We start from the raw sequence: 7,254 nt of genomic DNA on the forward strand, positions 1-7,254 counted from the left end.
CTATGCCCTCTAATTTTGGACTCCCCCACCCAAAGGGAGAAGACCTTGCCTATTTATCCTACCCATGTCCCTCATGATTTTATAAATATCTTTAATGTCAGCCTCCAAACCTCCAGAGAAAATAGCTCCAGTCTATTCAGCCTCTTCCTGTAGCTCAAACCTTCCAACCTTGGCAGCATCCTTGTAAACGTTTTCTGACCATTTCAAGTTTCACAACACCCTTCCTGTAGCAGAAAGCACAGAATTGCATGCAGTATTGCAACAATGATGGCACCGATGTCCTCTGTGAAGAGGATTTTTAAACAATATTTATAACTACAAGCAAATCAGGTGAGTTGGGCACGACTTTCCCATAGCAGTTTGTTTTGGTTGTCCTTCATTAACCTCTGCTTTAAAATATATAAGAAAATATTTTGAGGGATGGAATTGTTGCTAGCACGTCCAACATTTGCTCAGCATCCCTCATGGCCTTTGGACTGAGCAATTGGCTACATGCTAGAAGGCAGTTGAGAGTCAACCACATTGTAGTAGGTCTGGAGTCACATGATGTGAGCGTGTGCACGCGTGTGTAGGGTTGTGAGTGGTAGATTTCCCTCCCTAAAAGAACACTTTCAGAACACTCTGTAATGATTGGACAAAAACAACAGTTCTGGCAGCAACTATGAGGAGACGACAGTGTTACTGTTTTGAGTCCGGTGGCCCTTCAATGGATTCAAAACATTAACTGTTTTCTTTCCACAGATGCTGCCAGACCTGCTGTGTTTCCCCAGCATTTGTGCCTTTTGTTGCTGATCTCCAACAGCTGCAATTCATTGTCTTAGCCAATAATGGTTTCCTGGTTGCCAGTACAGAGACAAACTCTCATTTCCAGATCTTTGTATTCGTTGAAACTAAAGTCCACTAGCATCCATGATGGGATTTTAATTTTTGTTCTCAGAAGACCGAGATCTCTGGGCTACTTAACCAGTATCACTAGATCGCAATCTTCCCTTCACTGACAGTGACATTGACAATCTTGTCCTGAATATTTTTCTTTATTCATTCATGGAACGTGACACTTGGTCTCCCAAAATATAACCAAGTGCCAATTCAGAGGGTAGTTAAGAGTCAACCACATGACTTTGGATCAAGAGTGACACATTCACCAAACTGGGAAAGGACTGGAGGTTTCCTTCCTTAAAAAAACGTTATTAGTGAACAAGATAGGTACTTATGACAATTGATAAGATCACCAAAGCAGCGATAAGTTTATATTCCAGATACATAAATTGATTTCAAATTGCATCGGGGCCATAGCAGCATCAATTTGAAACTCCAGATGTTAAATCCAGCAACAATGCCCAAATGTCACCAACTCCCTACAATCTCTAGGCTTCCCAACACTGACTGGTCTGTAATTGCCAGTTGCATCCTTTTCCACCTTACTATTCACTATTCAATTCAGCCCATTGATTTGACTCTGCCATTTATTCAGATCATGATTATTCTGGGAAACATTTACTCCATTTTGCTGCCATTTCCCCATAATCCTCAATTCGCTTACTGATTTAAAAAAATCTATCTCAGCCTTGAATGCACGTAACAACCCAGGCTCAACAACCCTCTGTAGTATCACGTTCCACAGATTTACTGCCCTCAGGAGAAATTCCTATCTGTCCTAAACTTGCAATCTCTTATTTGGAGGTTACTTCCTCTGGTCCCAGACTCACCCACTTTTCCACGTCTCGCCTGTCAAGTCTCCTCAGAATCTTGTCCGTGACAATAAGGTTACCTCTAATTCTTCTAACTTCTAATTAGCACAGACCCAACCTATTCAGTTCTTCTCATAAGATATTCTTTCCATCCCTGGTATCATCATGGCCAACCTTCTCTGGACTGCCTCCAATGACAATATATCTTTCCTCAGGTAAAGGGCCCTAAACTGTTCACAGTATTCAGTTGTGGCCTGACTAATGCCTAACATAGGTTCACTCTAACCTCCCTACATTTCTACTCTATTGAAAAGGCCAACCTCCCATTTGCCTCCTCATTACTCACTGAAATTGGATGAAGAGATTCGTGGTTGTGATTCCAAATCCCTCTATTCTAAAGCTTTCTCCATTTAATATTCAGTTCTTCACCTCCTAACAAACTGTATTACCTCATTTTCCCATCTGCCAAGCTTTCGATCATTTGCTTAACCTGTCTATATCCCTCTCCAGATATCTAATGTCATCCTCACCACCACCTTTCACATCAACCGTCTCTTCTGCAAATTTAGCAATAGTACCTTCACTTTACTTATCCAAGTAATTCGTGTATATATTGTAAATAATGTTGGCCCCAGTGCTGATCCCTGTGGTATACCACTAGTTACAAGTTGTCATCCTGAACATGCCCCTTACCACAACTGTGGTAGTTAGCCAAACCTCTATCCATGCTAACATACAGCCTCCAACACCCTGGGCTCTTTGATTATTTCATGAGATGTGAATATCATTGGCTGTGCCAACAACTCTTCCCAAACTGACCTTGAAAAGGTGGTGCGGAACTGCCTCTTAAATTGCTTCACAAATATGATGTGGACTGCAACAAAGTTCAGGAGTGAGTTCCAGCATTTTGGTCAATAACAAAGAAACAATGCGATATATCTTGCAGTCGGAATCCTGTGTTCACACTTGTCTGTTCTTGGTGGTTGAGGTCATGACTTGGAAGGTGCTTTTGAAGAACCACCACTCATGCAATCAAGACAGACTGATAGATTGTGGCCCGAGACTCTGCCATTTTGACTTCCCTCATCAATTTACATTCTTTCCAGCGAAGTTTCAGTCTCAACCCGCCACGCAATGCCATCTGTTACGGCTTAAAAGATAAGAATACACATGATTACCAACCGTATTTTGGGTTGTATAAATCTTTGCCTGCCAGAATTATTTTCCAAAAGACTTTAATTAAACTGGGTGACTGCATGAAATGGTTTGTTGGTCAGACTATAATCATCATCATCCAAGGAGACAATGCCAGTAATACCATTGAACTCGTCTTTTTGTTTCAAAAGCACAAGTTCTTGATTTACTTTTACAACTTACTGGCATTCACACCTGCACATTAAATGTCAAACTCAGACAACATAAATGAAATTACACCATTAATTTTGTTTTACAACAATCCAACAGATTAATTAATCATACACAGTGAATACCAAGGCTGATTAATGTGAAATTAAATTTGACTGAACATGTAAATTCGAGATGAGAGATAACAAATGGGGGAAGGGCAGAAGGCAAGAAATGCAGCATCATAGAAGGTGCTCCTCCAGGGAATGTATTTTACCAACTACAACTGCTAAATATAAACAAACACTCTGACATGATCCTTCGGTTTTAATGTAAACCATACTCCCATACAGTAGGTACCATTTAAATAAGTTAATAGATACAAGCCTTGAGCAAATCCAGCCTCCAGCCGGGCCCCCCGCTTCTTGGAGTTCGGAGAGGTGTTCCCACTCATTCATTCAACAGGAGGCGGCTCAATTTATTGAAATGGGCATGGAGGGTACAGTGGTCGTGTCTCATGTTGAGGAGGAAGCTGTTTCCTCTCATTCAACAGAAGAGGACCAATCTACGAGAGTTTTTTTTTGTGGTGCAGCTGTAGTCTCCCATAGAGCCCTGAGCGCAGGTTCAAATCCCACTGCTCCAGTGTGTGTTATAACATTACTGCCCAAGCCACGTGCCAATTGGCACAGGGATAAGATAATTAGGGAAGTAAACACGTCAACCTGTTCAATGCTATCTCCAATCATTTCACTTCCTGTCCCATTCGTACTCTGGGGAGGCCAGCCTCGTTTCACGAAGGTTCTTTTTGAGAAGTTTAATCGGGCATTTTTGCACAAGTCAAGTTAAGAAAGCCGGGATCTCTCGCAAGATTGCGCGGGAGACAACAATTGTAATTCTCGGCGGGGAGGCTGAATTATGAATTCACTAATAGCCTCCCCGAAGCGATGGCGCAGAGTTCGCCAGTGCCTGTCTCTGTGGCGCAATTGGTTAGCGCGCTCGGCTGTTAACCGAAAAGTCGCTGGTTCGAGCCCACCCAGGGGCGCTGTGTTCACTTTTCTTCCTTGGCTTCAATGCTGTGCCATTTTAATGGGGTCAGGAAAATGTTCCCCAAACGGAAATCTTCACCACAAAGGAGTTTCTGAATTGAATTAATGTCTAACGTAAGGGACTGCGGATGCTGAGAAGCCGAGACAAAAAGAGAAACTCGGCAGGTTTGACAGGAGCAGTCGGAGAAAACAGAATTTTGAAATGTTGTCTCTGATTCTCTTTCCACGGATATTGCCTGACCTGCTGAGTTCCTCCTGCAATTTCTAGTTTTGTTTTTAACGGAAAGTTGATTTCACCTTTTGGGATGAAACACCGAGACTCGCCATGTGCAGATATTTAACCCTTTCGAATCACTGTGAAGTGATTGGATTCAAACAAACTCTGCGATGATTCACTTTTTCTCAGCTCCACAGGCAGACAGACCTGGGAAGTGAAGTGGTCAGTGTGGTTCTGTATTCGTGGGCCGAGTGGTTAATGCGATGGACTTGAAATCCATTGCGGTTTCCCCACGCAGGTGTGAACCCTGCAGAGCACAAAATGAGAAATGTCGTCGAAAAGAAAGGGAGCTTGCCCCCCGGCTTCTTCTTTAAGATTCAAATCAGTGGAGGGGGAAAAATATTTCACTCACATTGGGACTGGTGGGAATAATGTGTTTTATTTGCCAGTGAAAGATACAGCTTCACAAAGTTGGGCCTGTGGAAGGGAAGCAGTGACGGTGATTATCTTTGGTTGTTCACCTTGTGTAGGTTCCCATTGCTGCGCATGTCTGTGTTAACGTCAGAGCCCTGCAGCATGGTGGCGTTAGACACGCACAGGGCCGGGGCGCAATGGATGACGCATCTGACTCCACCTACCTGTTTGAAATGCAGCTCACAGCTTCTTCACACACCCCAATTAATCTTTCTCATTGTCCTGAAGCCGGCATACGGTTTGAATTCCCGATCTGAGGGAATGGGAATCTTTTCACTCTGTCGCGTCAGTCAATGTCCCTGAGAACATCGGAGTCAAGTCACAGCGCTGTCAGATGAGGGGAAGCTGAAATAGGGCACATTTTACTTTCCCCAACTCACCGCCTCAACCACTGCGGCTCCTGGGAGTGGAAAGGAAACAATCACCAAAACCCAGTCTTAGCTTTGTGAATCTTCAGAAAATCAGCAAACGTTCATCCCTTCGGATTTTCGATCCTGGGCTGACAGGGATGGGTTTTGTCACTTTTTTGTAGGACATTGCAAGTGGATGTTTTGCAGAAAAGCACCACAATGCAATCTGATTAATCAGGACCTGGATGTTTTCGGTCTTTGAATGTAAGTGTTGTGCTCCAGAACTTTGTTGATCACAGTTTATAATACTTATCTTCCCAGTCCACTGTATCAGTTGTAGAAAATGTTTAATTTGCGTCTTGTAAACCTTTCACTGTCTGCTAATGAGGATAACGTTTCCGTGTTTTACCTAAATTATCTTGACCTTGCATACCTCAAGCCTCAAGCTAATTTCTCGAGAAACCTTCTCCAGTTCAAAAGCCAACTGTTAATGATGGCTCTGTTTCTTGTCACGTATTCAGTTTCAGATCGATGTTGTTAATGCCCCTTTTGTTCCTTCAGATCCAGGTTTCGCTCACAGGGCGAGAACAGAACTGTCACCAAATACATTTATCAATCTACGTTCATCCTATCGATTGTATTAGCATCATCAACACTTCCCATCAAAATAACTCGAGGGACTTTCATCACAATTTTCTGTGAACAGTTCTATATTAGCTTTGCTGAATGAACCCCAAATTTCTTGAAGTGGCTCCTTATTTTCGGCCCTGATTATTAATCTCTCTATGCATGGGAATGGATCCTTCCCACCCGTTCTATCACTCATCAATGTGTGTAGTTCAATTCGATCTCCCATCAGCCTCCTCTGTCCTGATCAAATCCAGGGCAATAGGATACGTTGGGGTTATGGCGCGGACTGGAAAAGTCCAATACTCACCTTTCCTGTTAGAACCATTCTATGAGAAATTTTAGACCACAACTTTGGGCGTGTAGTTGTCGCCGAACACTTAAGGTGCTGGCGTAGAGATCGTTTGGGGCTCCCCCGCTCAGGGTGGTAACCTGCTGACTATGCTTTCTTCACTGGCGATTATAAATGACTTCCTGGTGGCTGCATTATCGCTCAAACTTCACAAAACCCGTCTCGATAAAATCCAGTTTTCTCATGTCTGGGAATTGATTGCAATGCAGGAAAGTCGGGTTGTGAACAACAACGTACCAGCCTCACAACGTCAGCTCTGTTTACCTTTCCACAGATGCTGCTCGACCTGTTGGCTTTCTGCAGTATTCTCTGTGTTTATTAGGCACAAGTGCTGCTTTTCATTCAAGAACTTCAATCTCTGTCCACTGGTAACTGACTCTGGTCACTGGCAATTAGTTCTTCTGATCATTAATCTGCCCATTCCCATCGCTTCTTCTCCCATCATTACCAACAGCCCCAGGAAATCTCCAGTTAACCTTCTTCGCTCCAAAGCGAACATTCCCAACCTTGGGAATGTCTCACCAAAATGGAAATTCCTCATCCCTGGAAATGAATTATGGCGTACAATTGGGAAGAGGTTTTGGCAAAATATTTTCAGTTACGAAATGGAAAAATGTTCATGAAGCAAAACAGAATTCCCAGTCTCCAGCTTTGTGAATCTTTAGAAACTCTTTGGGAAGCGGATTTAGAGGAGAATGAAAGATGAACTGTCCGACTGAGCAGAGACAGTCCAGACACCGTCCCCTTGTTGAAGAGGCCGGGAGATTGACTCTGATGTTCTCGGGACATGACCTGATCTGAGACATTGGCCTGTCCCCGGTGTCTCCACAATGAATGTCCCAGGCTTTATTATGGAAAAGTAAAACTGATAGATGACAACTGGAATTCGAGGCCGGGAGGCTGAATTATGAATTCACTAATAGCCTCCCCTAAGCGATGGCGCAGCCCTTGTCATCGGCTGTGGCGCAATTGGTCAGCGCGTTCGGCTGTTAACCGAAAGGTTGGTAGTTCGAGCCCACCCAGAGGCGATGAGCTTCTGGTTGCCTGTCACTTTAACACGTCACCCTGTTCCCTGGACCACATCTCTGTCTCAGGCATGCAGCAGTGTTCCAGCAAAGCTCTGCTCCAGATGGAAGACTAGCGCCTCATTTTC

The 7,254-nt window shown here is 43.7% G+C and overlaps 2 non-coding genes across 2 annotated transcripts; both read left to right on the forward strand.

The window, feature by feature from the left end:
* The first annotated feature begins 4,003 nt into the window (after window positions 1-4,003).
* Window positions 4,004-4,077, forward strand: trnan-guu. The gene has a single exon. It is a non-coding gene; the product is annotated as a tRNA-Asn (tRNA).
* Window positions 4,078-7,058: 2,981 nt separating this feature from the next.
* On the forward strand, window positions 7,059-7,129 carry trnan-guu. The gene has a single exon. It is a non-coding gene; the product is annotated as a tRNA-Asn (tRNA).
* Window positions 7,130-7,254: the final 125 nt, after the last annotated feature.

Source organism: Chiloscyllium plagiosum, unplaced genomic scaffold (assembly GCF_004010195.1).
Source record: "Chiloscyllium plagiosum isolate BGI_BamShark_2017 unplaced genomic scaffold, ASM401019v2 scaf_30083, whole genome shotgun sequence".
In the NCBI taxonomy this organism is placed as follows: Eukaryota; Metazoa; Chordata; class Chondrichthyes; order Orectolobiformes; family Hemiscylliidae; genus Chiloscyllium; species Chiloscyllium plagiosum.